Source organism: Lampetra planeri, unplaced genomic scaffold, assembly GCF_965212315.1.
Source record: "Lampetra planeri unplaced genomic scaffold, kcLamPlan1.2.h2 scaffold_368, whole genome shotgun sequence".
Classification (NCBI taxonomy): domain Eukaryota; kingdom Metazoa; phylum Chordata; class Hyperoartia; order Petromyzontiformes; family Petromyzontidae; genus Lampetra; species Lampetra planeri.
In genome coordinates, this window is record NW_027615191.1 from 26,923 (window position 1) to 40,000 (window position 13,078).

At 55.5% G+C, this 13,078-nt stretch overlaps 1 long non-coding RNA gene across 3 annotated transcripts; it reads left to right on the forward strand.

Annotated features, from left to right (window-relative positions):
- The first annotated feature begins 1,435 nt into the window (after positions 1 to 1,435).
- On the forward strand, positions 1,436 to 4,123 carry LOC144740977 (uncharacterized). Of its 3 annotated transcripts, none has more exons than XR_013589843.1 (3): positions 1,436 to 2,300; positions 2,360 to 2,418; positions 2,537 to 2,766. It is a non-coding gene; the product is annotated as an uncharacterized LOC144740977 (long non-coding RNA). The 3 variants fall into 3 exon arrangements; XR_013589844.1 differs by having other exon boundaries at positions 1,436 to 1,887; positions 2,065 to 2,418; XR_013589842.1 differs by adding an exon at positions 3,304 to 4,123 and having other exon boundaries at positions 1,444 to 2,418; positions 2,537 to 2,654.
- Positions 4,124 to 13,078: the final 8,955 nt, after the last annotated feature.

Below are 13,078 nucleotides of genomic sequence, written 5' to 3' on the forward strand. Positions count from 1 at the left end.
GTGGGTGTGTGAGTGAGTGGGTGGGTGAGTGGGTGGGTGGGTGGGTGAGTGGGTGAGTGGGTGAGTGGGTGGATGAGTGGGTGAGTGGGTGGATGAGTGGGTGGGTGAGTGGGTGGGTGTGTGAGTGAGTGGGTGGGTGAGTGGGTGGGTGGGTGGATGAGTGGGTGGGTGGGTGAGTGGGTGAGTGAGTGGGTGGGTGGGTGAGTGGGTGGGTGGGTGAGTGAGTGGGTGGGTGAGTGGGTGGTTGAGTGGGTGAGTGGGTGGGTGTGTGAGTGAGTGGGTTGGTGAGTGGGTGAGTGGGTGGGTAAGGTACGGGTACGGCCGGGTAAGGGGACGGGTAAAGAATCAAAACCCGTTTAAGACCTCTGAGACACAGTGGGGAGGCTGATCGATGCCCAGGTACGGTTAAAGGGATGGCTCCCTATTGGTCAACCTGACCGACTGCTGTATATTTGGAGTTTGCGTCTCTCTCTCTCTCTATCTCGTTCTCCCCGTGGTGAGATGTTGACTACCTCGCCTGGTCTACAGGAGGTCGTGGGTTCGATCCCTGACCCTGTGAGATGTTGACTACCTCGCCTGGTACACAGGAGGTCGTGGGTTCGATCCCAGACCCTGGGAGATGTTGACTACCTCGCCTGGTACACAGGAGGTCGTGGGTTCGATCTAGACCCTGGGAGATGTTGACTACCTCGCCTGGTACACAGGAGGTCGTGGGTTCGATCCCAGACCCTGGGAGATGTTGACTACCTCGCCTGGTCTACAGGAGATCGTGGGTTCGATCCCTGACCCTGGGAGATGTTGACTACCTCGCCTGGTACACAGGAGGTCGTGGGTTCGATCCCTGACCCTGGGAGATGTTGACTACCTCGCCTGGTCTACAGGAGGTCGTGGGTTCGATCCCAGACCCTGTGACATGTTGACTACCTCGCCTGGTACACAGGAGGTCGTGGGTTCGATCCCAGACCCTGTGAGATGTTGACTACCTCGCCTGGTCTACAGGAAGTCGTGGGTTCGATCCCAGACCCTGTGAGATGTTGACTACCTCGCCTGGTACACAGGAGGTCGTGGGTTCGATCCTTGACCCTGTGAGATGTTGACTACCTCGCCTGGTCTACAGGAAGTCGTGGGTTCGATCCCAGACCCTGTGAGATGTTGACTACCTCGCCTGGTCTACAGGAGGTCGTGGGTTCGATCCCAGACCCTGTGAAATGTTGACTACCTCGCCTGGTCTACAGGAGGTCGTGGGTTCGATCCCTGACCCTGGGAGATGTTGACTACCTCGCCTGGTACACAGGAGGTCGTGGGTTCGATCCCTGACCCTGGGAGATGTTGACTACCTCGCCTGGTCTACAGGAGGTCGTGGGTTCGATTCCTGACCCTGTGAGATGTTGACTACCTCGCCTGGTCTACAGGAGGTCGTGGGTTCGATTCCTGACCCTGTGAGATGTTGACTACCTCGCCTGGTCTACAGGAGGTCGTGGGTTCGATCCCTGACCCTGTGAGATGTTGACTACCTCGCCTGGTCTACAGGAGGTCGTGGGTTCTATCCCAGACCCTGTGAGATGTTGACTACCTCGCCTGGTCCACAGGAGGTCGTGGGTTCGATCCCTGACCCTGTGAGATGTTGACTACCTCGCCTGGTCTACAGGAGGTCGTGGGTTCGATCCCAGACCCTGTGAGATGTTGACTACCTCGCCTGGTCTACAGGAGGTCGTGGGTTCGATCCCAGACCCTGTGAGATGTTGACTACCTCGCCTGGTATACAGGAGGTCGTGGGTTCGATCCCTGACCCTGTGAGATGTTGACTACCTCGCCTGGTCTACAGGAGGTCGTGGGTTCGATCCCAGACCCTGTGAGATGTTGACTACCTCGCCTGGTCTACAGGAGGTCGTGGGTTCGATCCCTGACCCTGTGAGATGTTGACTACCTCGCCTGGTACACAGGAGGTCGTGGGTTCGATCCCTGACCCTGTGAGATGTTGACTACCTCGCCTGGTACACAGGAGGTCGTGGGTTCGATCCCAGAACCTGTGAGATGTTGACTACCTCGCCTGGTACACAGGAGGTCGTGGGTTCGATCCCAGACCCTGGGAGATGTTGACTACCTCGCCTGGTACACAGGAGGTCGTGGGTTCGATCCCAGACCCTGGGAGATGTTGACTACCTCGCCTGGTACACAGGAGGTCGTGGGTTCGATCCCAGACCCTGGGAGATGTTGACTACCTCGCCTGGTCTACAGGAGGTCGTGGGTTCGATCCCAGACCCTGTGAGATGTTGACTACCTCGCCTGGTCTACAGGAGGTCGTGGGTTCGATTCCTGACCCTGTGAGATGTTGACTACCTCGCCTGGTCCACAGGAGGTCGTGGGTTCGATCCCAGACCCTGGGAGATGTTGACTACCTCGCCTGGTACACAGGAGGTCGTGGGTTCGATCCCAGACCCTGTGAGATGTTGACTACCTCGCCTGGTCCACAGGAGGTCGTGGGTTCGATCCCAGACCCTGGGAGATGTTGACTACCTCGCCTGGTCTACAGGAGGTCGTGGGTTCGATCCCTGACCCTGGGAGATGTTGACTACCTCGCCTGGTACACAGGAGGTCGTGGGTTCGATCCCTGACCCTGGGAGATGTTGACTACCTCGCCTGGTCTACAGGAGGTCGTGGGATCGATCCCAGACCCTGTGAGATGTTGACTACCTCGCCTGGTACACAGGAGGTCGTGGGTTCGATCCCTGACCCTGTGAGATGTTGACTACCTCGCCTGGTCCACAGGAGGTCGTGGGTTCGATCCCAGACCCTGGGAGATGTTGACTACCTCGCCTGGTCTACAGGAGGTCGTGGGTTCGATTCCTGACCCTGTGAGATGTTGACTACCTCGCCTGGTACACAGGAGGTCGTGGGTTCGATCCCTGACCCTGTGAGATGTTGACTACCTCGCCTGGTCTACAGGAGGTCGTGGGATCGATCCCTGACCCTGTGAAATGTTGACTACCTCGCCTGGTACACAGGAGGTCGTGGGTTCGATCCCTGACCCTGTGAGATGTTGACTACCTCGCCTGGTCCACAGGAGGTCGTGGGTTCGATCCCAGACCCTGGGAGATGTTGACTACCTCGCCTGGTCTACAGGAGGTCGTGGGTTCGATTCCTGACCCTGTGAGATGTTGACTACCTCGCCTGGTACACAGGAGGTCGTGGGTTCGATCCCTGACCCTGTGAGATGTTGACTACCTCGCCTGGTCTACAGGAGGTCGTGGGTTCGATCCCTGACCCTGTGAAATGTTGACTACCTCGCCTGGTACACAGGAGGTCGTGGGTTCGATCCCTGACCCTGGGAGATGTTGACTACCTCGCCTGGCCTACAGGAGGTCGTGGGTTCGATCCCAGACCCTGTGAGATGTTGACTACCTCGCCTGGTCTACAGGAGGTCGTGGGATCGATCCCGGACCCTGGGAGATGTTGACTACCTCGCCTGGTCTACAGGAGGTCGTGGGTTCGATCCCGGACCCTGGGAGATGTTGACTACCTCGCCTGGTCTACAGGAGGTCGTGGGTTCGATCCCAGACCCTGTGAGATGTTGACTACCTCGCCTGGTCTACAGGAGGTCGTGGGTTCGATCCCTGACCCTGGGAGATGTTGACTACCTCGCCTGGTACACAGGAGGTCGTGGGTTCGATCCCGGACCCTGGGAGATGTTGACTACCTCGCCTGGTCTACAGGAGGTCGTGGGTTCGATCCCGGACCCTGGGAGATGTTGACTACCTCGCCTGGTCTACAGGAGGTCGTGGGTTCGATCCCAGACCCTGTGAGATGTTGACTACCTCGCCTGGTACACAGGAGGTCGTGGGTTCGATCCCTGACCCTGTGAGATGTTGACTACCTCGCCTGGTCTACAGGAGGTCGTGGGTTCGATCCCAGACCCTGTGAGATGTTGACCACCTCGCCTGGTCTACAGGAGGTCGTGGGTTCGATCCCTGACCCTGTGAGATGTTGACTACCTCGCCTGGTCTACAGGAGGTCGTGGGTTCGATCCCAGACCCTGTGAGATGTTGACCACCTCGCCTGGTCTACAGGAGGTCGTGGGTTCGATCCCTGACCCTGTGAGATGTTGACTACCTCGCCTGGTCTACAGGAGGATGCTGACACACCTTGTTAACCTTTGGGGCGAGACACGGATGCCCGCTGGCTTCTTCCGACCATTCATTTGACGTCGATTCGACCGCGTAGATCGTGAAGCCTTCGATAGCCGGAGTAAGATCCGTCCGGTGCAGACAAAATGAGACGAGGGGGGGGGGGGGAGGTGGGGAGGGGGCTGATCGATGCATCTGTGTCTCAGTGGAGGGATGGCTCCCTATTGGTCAAGCACGTTGCAATGTAATGGTTGAATGATCTGGGTGTGATTGCGATGAGTGAGTGGGTGGGTGGGTGAGTGAGTGAGTGGGTGGGTGAGTGAGTGAGTGGGTGAGTGGGTGAGTGAGTGAGTGGGTGGGTGGGTGGGTGAGTGAGTGGGTGGGTGGGTGGGTGAGTGAGTGGGTGAGTGAGTGGGTGAGTGAGTGGGTGAGTGAGTGGGTGAGTGAGTGGGTGAGTGAGTGGGTGAGTGAGTGGATGATTGAGTGGCTGAGTGAGTGGCTGAGTGAGTGAGTGGGTGGGTGAGTGAGTGAGTGGGTGAGTGGGTGAGTGAGTGAGTGGGTGGGTGGGTGAGTGAGTGGGTGGGTGGGTGGGTGAGTGAGTGGGTGAGTGAGTGGGTGAGTGAGTGGGTGAGTGAGTGGCTGAGTGAGTGGATGAGTGTGTGAGTGAGTGGATGATTGAGTGGATGAGTGGGTGAGTGAGTGGCTGAGTGAGTGGGTGAGTGAGTGGGTGAGTGAGTGGCTGAGTGAGTGGCTGAGTGAGTGGCTGAGTGAGTGGGTGAGTGAGTGAGTGGCTGAGTGTGCGAGTGAGAGAGTGGCTGAGTGAGTGGATGAGTGAGTGAGTGGCTGAGTGAGTGGCTGAGTGTGCGAGTGAGAGAGTGGCTGAGTGAGTGGATGAGTGAGTGGGTGAGTGAGTGAGAGAGTGGCTGAGTGAGTGGCTGAGTGAGTGGCTGAGTGAGTGGCTGAGTGAGTGGCTGAGTGTGCGAGTGGCTGAGTGTGCGAGTGGCTGAGTGAGTGTGAGATTGGGATTGGTGAGTGCGTGGTGACAGGGTCAGTTTGTGTGTGTGTGTGGGGGTGCAAGGGCTGTCTGTGTGGGTGGGATGCAAGGTGGGGGGGGGGGAGTGGGGGGGTGCAGGGGGGTGTGTGTGGGGGGGGGGGCAAGGGGGGGGGTGTGTGGGGGGGGGTGGTGTGTGGGGGGGGGGGCAAGGGGGGGGGGGGGGGTGTGGGGGGGGGGGGCAGAGGGGGGGGGGGGGGGGTGTGTGGGGGGGGGGGCGGTTTCGACTCCGTTACGGAAGCGATCTGATGCGGTCAATCCGCTCGCTCCGCTCAGAGACCGCCGTGAACCATCGCCACCCTCATCATCATCCTCATCCTGACACACACAGAGACACACACACAGACACAGAGACACACAGAGACACACACAGAGACACAGAGACACACACAGAGACACACACAGAGACAGGCAGGCGCTTCCTGAACCATCGCCACCCTCATCATCATCCTCATCCTGACACACACAGAGACACACACACAGACACAGAGACACACACAGACACACACAGAGACACACACAGAGACACACACAGAGACAGGCAGGCGCTTCCTGAACCATCGCCACCCTCATCATCATCATCCTGACACACACAGAGACACACACACAGACACAGAGACACACAGAGACACACACAGAGACACACACACAGACACAGAGACACACACAGAGACACACACAGAGACAGGCAGGCGCTTCCTGAACCATCGCCACCCTCATCATCATCATCCTGACACACACAGAGACACACACACAGACACACACACACACAGAGACACACACAGAGACACAGAGACACACACAGAGACACACACAGAGACAGGCAGGCGCTTCCTGAACCATCGCCACCCTCATCATCATCCTCATCCTGACACACACAGAGACACACACACAGACACAGAGACACACAGAGACACACACAGAGACACAGAGACACACACAGAGACACACACAGAGACAGGCAGGCGCTTCCTGAACCATCGCCACCCTCATCATCATCCTCATCCTGACACACACAGAGACACACACACAGACACAGAGACACACACAGACACACACAGAGACACACACAGAGACACACACAGAGACAGGCAGGCGCTTCCTGAACCATCGCCACCCTCATCATCATCATCCTGACACACACAGAGACACACACACAGACACAGAGACACACAGAGACACACACAGAGACACACACACAGACACAGAGACACACACAGAGACACACACAGAGACAGGCAGGCGCTTCCTGAACCATCGCCACCCTCATCATCATCATCCTGACACACACAGAGACACACACACAGACACACACACACACAGAGACACACACAGAGACACAGAGACACACACAGAGACACACACAGAGACAGGCAGGCGCTTCCTGAACCATCGCCACCCTCATCATCATCATCCTGACACACACAGAGACACACACACAGACACAGAGACACACAGAGACACACACAGAGACACAGAGACACACACAGAGACACACACAGAGACAGGCAGGCGCTTCCTGAACCATCGCCACCTTCATCATCATCATCCTGACACACACAGAGACACACACACAGACACAGAGACACACAGAGACACACACAGAGACAGGCAGGCGCTTCCTGAACCATCGCCACCCTCATCATCATCATCCTGACACACACAGAGACACACACAGAGACACACAGAGACACACACAGACACACACACACACAGACACACACAGAGACACACAGAGACAGGCAGGCGCTTCCTGAACCATCGCCACCCTCATCATCATCATCCTGACACACACAGAGACACACAGAGACACACACAGACACACACACACAGAGACACACACAGAGACACACACAGAGACACACACAGAGACAGACAGGCGCTTCCTGAACCATCGCCACCCTCATCATCATCATCCTGACACACACAGAGACACACACACAGACACAGAGACACACAGAGACACACACAGAGACACAGAGACACACACAGAGACACACACAGAGACAGGCAGGCGCTTCCTGAACCATCGCCACCCTCATCATCATCATCCTGACACACACAGAGACACACACACAGACACACACACACACAGAGACACACACACAGACACAGAGACACACACAGAGACACACACAGAGACAGGCAGGCGCTTCCTGAACCATCGCCACCCTCATCATCATCATCCTGACACACACAGAGACACACAGACACACACACAGACACACACACACACAGAGACACACACAGAGACACACACAGAGACACACACAGAGACACACACAGAGACAGACAGGCGCTTCCTGAACCATCGCCACCCTCATCATCATCATCCTGACACACACAGAGACACACAGAGACACACACAGACACACACACAGAGACACACACAGAGACACACACAGAGACACACACAGACACACACAGAGACAGGCAGGCGCTTCCTGAACCATCGCCACCCTCATCATCATCATCCTGACACACACAGAGACACACAGAGACACACACAGACACACACACAGAGACACAGACACACACAGAGACACACACAGAGACAGACAGGCGCTTCCTGAACCATCGCCACCCTCATCATCATCCTGACACACACAGAGACACACAGAGACACACACAGACACACACACACACAGAGACACACACAGAGACACACACAGAGACAGACAGGCGCTTCCTGAACCATCGCCACCCTCATCATCATCCTCATCATCATCCTGACACACACAGAGACACACAGAGACACACACAGAGACACACAGAGACACACACACACACACAGAGACACACACAGACACACACACAGAGACAGACAGGCGCTTCCTGAACCATGTCCATCACCACCCTCATCATCATCCTCATCCTGACACACACAGAGACACACAGAGACACACACAGACACACACACACACACACAGAGACACACACACAGACACAGAGACACACACAGAGACACACACAGAGACAGGCAGGCGCTTCCTGAACCATCGCCACCCTCATCATCATCCTCATCATCATCCTGACACACACAGAGACACACAGAGACACACAGAGACACACACAGAGACACACAGAGACACACACACACACAGAGACACACACAGACACACACACAGAGACACACACAGACACACACACAGAGACAGACAGGCGCTTCCTGAACCATGTCCATCACCACCCTCATCATCATCCTCATCCTGACACACACAGAGACACACAGAGACACACACAGACACACACACACACAGAGACACAGACACAGACACAGAGACACACACAGAGACACACACAGAGACAGGCAGGCGCTTCCTGAACCATCGCCACCCTCATCATCATCATCCTGACACACACAGAGACACACAGAGACACACACAGACACACACACACACAGAGACACACACAGAGACACACACAGAGACAGACAGGCGCTTCCTGAACCATCTCCACCCTCATCATCATCCTCATCATCATCCTGACACACACAGAGACACACACACAGACACACACAGAGACACACAGAGACACACACAGACACACACACACAGAGACACACACAGACACACACACAGAGACAGACAGGCGCTTCCTGAACCACGTCCATCGCCACCCTCATCATCATCCTCATCCTGACACACACAGAGACACACAGAGACACACACAGACACACACACAGAGACAGACAGGCGCTTCCTGAACCATCGCCACCCTCATCATCATCCTCATCCTGACACACACAGAGACACACACACAGACACAGAGACACACACAGACACACACAGAGACACACACAGAGACACACACAGAGACAGGCAGGCGCTTCCTGAACCATCGCCACCCTCATCATCATCATCCTGACACACACAGAGACACACACACAGACACAGAGACACACAGAGACACACACAGAGACACACACACAGACACAGAGACACACACAGAGACACACACAGAGACAGGCAGGCGCTTCCTGAACCATCGCCACCCTCATCATCATCATCCTGACACACACAGAGACACACACACAGACACACACACACACAGAGACACACACAGAGACACAGAGACACACACAGAGACACAGAGACACACACAGAGACACACACAGAGACAGGCAGGCGCTTCCTGAACCATCGCCACCCTCATCATCATCATCCTGACACACACAGAGACACACACACAGACACAGAGACACACAGAGACACACACAGAGACACAGAGACACACACAGAGACACACACAGAGACAGGCAGGCGCTTCCTGAACCATCGCCACCCTCATCATCATCATCCTGACACACACAGAGACACACACACAGACACAGAGACACACAGAGACACACACAGAGACAGGCAGGCGCTTCCTGAACCATCGCCACCCTCATCATCATCATCCTGACACACACAGAGACACACACAGAGACACACAGAGACACACACAGACACACACACACACACAGACACACACAGAGACACACAGAGACAGGCAGGCGCTTCCTGAACCATCGCCACCCTCATCATCATCATCCTGACACACACAGAGACACACAGAGACACACACAGACACACACACACAGAGACACACACAGAGACACACACAGAGACACACACAGAGACACACACAGAGACAGACAGGCGCTTCCTGAACCATCGCCACCCTCATCATCATCATCCTGACACACACAGAGACACACACACAGACACAGAGACACACAGAGACACACACAGAGACACAGAGACACACACAGAGACACACACAGAGACAGGCAGGCGCTTCCTGAACCATCGCCACCCTCATCATCATCATCCTGACACACACAGAGACACACACACAGACACACACACACACAGAGACACACACACAGACACAGAGACACACACAGAGACACACACAGAGACAGGCAGGCGCTTCCTGAACCATCGCCACCCTCATCATCATCATCCTGACACACACAGAGACACACAGACACACACACAGACACACACACACACAGAGACACACACAGAGACACACACAGAGACACACACAGAGACACACACAGAGACAGACAGGCGCTTCCTGAACCATCGCCACCCTCATCATCATCATCCTGACACACACAGAGACACACAGAGACACACACAGACACACACACAGAGACACACACAGAGACACACACAGAGACACACACAGACACACACAGAGACAGGCAGGCGCTTCCTGAACCATCGCCACCCTCATCATCATCATCCTGACACACACAGAGACACACAGAGACACACACAGACACACACACAGAGACACAGACACACACAGAGACACACACAGAGACAGACAGGCGCTTCCTGAACCATCGCCACCCTCATCATCATCCTGACACACACAGAGACACACAGAGACACACACAGACACACACACACACAGAGACACACACAGAGACACACACAGAGACAGACAGGCGCTTCCTGAACCATCGCCACCCTCATCATCATCCTCATCATCATCCTGACACACACAGAGACACACAGAGACACACACAGAGACACACAGAGACACACACACACACACACAGAGACACACACAGACACACACACAGAGACAGACAGGCGCTTCCTGAACCATGTCCATCACCACCCTTATCATCATCCTCATCCTGACACACACAGAGACACACAGAGACACACACAGACACACACACACACACAGAGACACACACACAGACACAGAGACACACACAGAGACACACACAGAGACAGGCAGGCGCTTCCTGAACCATCGCCACCCTCATCATCATCCTCATCATCATCCTGACACACACAGAGACACACAGAGACACACACAGAGACACACAGAGACACACACACACACAGAGACACACACAGACACACACACAGAGACACACACAGACACACACACAGAGACAGACAGGCGCTTCCTGAACCATGTCCATCACCACCCTCATCATCATCCTCATCCTGACACACACAGAGACACACAGAGACACACACAGACACACACACACACAGAGACACACACACAGACACAGAGACACACACAGAGACACACACAGAGACAGGCAGGCGCTTCCTGAACCATCGCCACCCTCATCATCATCATCCTGACACACACAGAGACACACAGAGACACACACAGACACACACACACACAGAGACACACACAGAGACACACACAGAGACAGACAGGCGCTTCCTGAACCATCTCCACCCTCATCATCATCCTCATCATCATCCTGACACACACAGAGACACACACACAGACACACACAGAGACACACAGAGACACACACAGACACACACACACACAGACACACACAGACACACACACAGAGACAGACAGGCGCTTCCTGAACCACGTCCATCGCCACCCTCATCATCATCCTCATCCTGACACACACAGAGACACACAGAGACACACACAGACACACACACAGAGACAGACAGGCGCTTCCTGAACCATGTCCATCGCCACCCTCATCATCCTCATCATCCTGACAACAACAACAACAACCGCCATTCGCCACTAAGTGGCGGTGACGTCACCACGACGCTTGTGCCAGGCCAAGTGCACCTTGAGGCTACCACGTGAAGTGTCGAACGCCCGCTGGCAGGAGGTCACGGGGCAGACCCAGCAGGTGCCACGGGTCGACTGACCGAGATGACCGAGATGACTGGCTGATGCACCACCTGTGCCCCCTACTCTGCCATCTTGCTGTGCTTTAGCCACCCTGGGCTCCGCTCGTTGTTGTGAGCGTCGCTCCTCCACCTTCCGTTGTGGTTGGAGGGCGACTGCCTCCAACTGTCCAGTAGCGTCCTTCACGAGCCTCCTCCACAGAGGCCGATCTTGACACCGCTGGTACCAGTCATCGGCAAGTCCACTCAGTTCCACGTCCTCCTGTACCACATCACTCCATCTCTTCTCTAGACCGTGCCGCGCCCGTTTAGCCCCCTCTATCCGGCGGAACAAAAGCTGTTTAGGCATGCGGTGGCTGGGCACGCGGGCTACATGACCCAGCCAACGCAGCCTTGCCTGCCGGAGGAGCTCACCGATGGGACTTTGCCCTGATCTGTCAAGGATTTGTGAGCTCCTCACACAATCCAGCCTGATTAAACCCAGGATGGATCGTAGGCAGGCCAGCCTAAATGTTTCCAACCGGCAAATATCCTCCATTAGGGGGGTCCACGTTTCGCAGGCGTAGAGAAGGGAGGGAATGACCGTGGCCGAGAAGACCCGAAGCTTCGTGCGGAGCGACAGACCAGGTAGCTTCCACACAGCAGCGTTACGCAACCGATGAAAATAAATTGCCGCTAGACTGATTCGGAGTGAGACCTCTGCTGTTAAACCGGAGCCGGTCATGAGCACACTGCCCAGGTATGGGAAACTCTCCACTCTCTCCACAACTGCCCCATCACCGATTGGGAGTTGTGGGGGTGGAGTGTCCGATGGTACAAAATACCCAGGCAGGTGCTTAGTTTTGGTGGGGCCGATGGTAAGGCCCCACCTCTTAGTGGCACGCTCCAATCTCAGCAGCAGCGTCTCCAACTCCTCTTCTGAATGAGCAGCAATTACCAAATCATCGGCATACATAAAGTGGTTGACCAATAGGGAGCCATCCCTTGATCGCACCCGGGCGTCGATCAGCCTCCCATTATATCTGTACCAAATGGAAATTCCCCCGGTACAGCTATTGAAGGCTTCACGAACTACGCGGTCAAAATAGATGTTAAATAATGTGGGAGCCTGAGGACATCCCTGTCGCACCCCAATGTGTACAGGGAAAGGCTCCGACTCCCGGCCACGTAGTTTTACCCGGGCCCGGTCACCATCATGAAGGTCCTTAATGATCGTGAGCAGAGGGTCAAGGACTCCGAAAGCACGAAGAACAACCCAGAGCCCA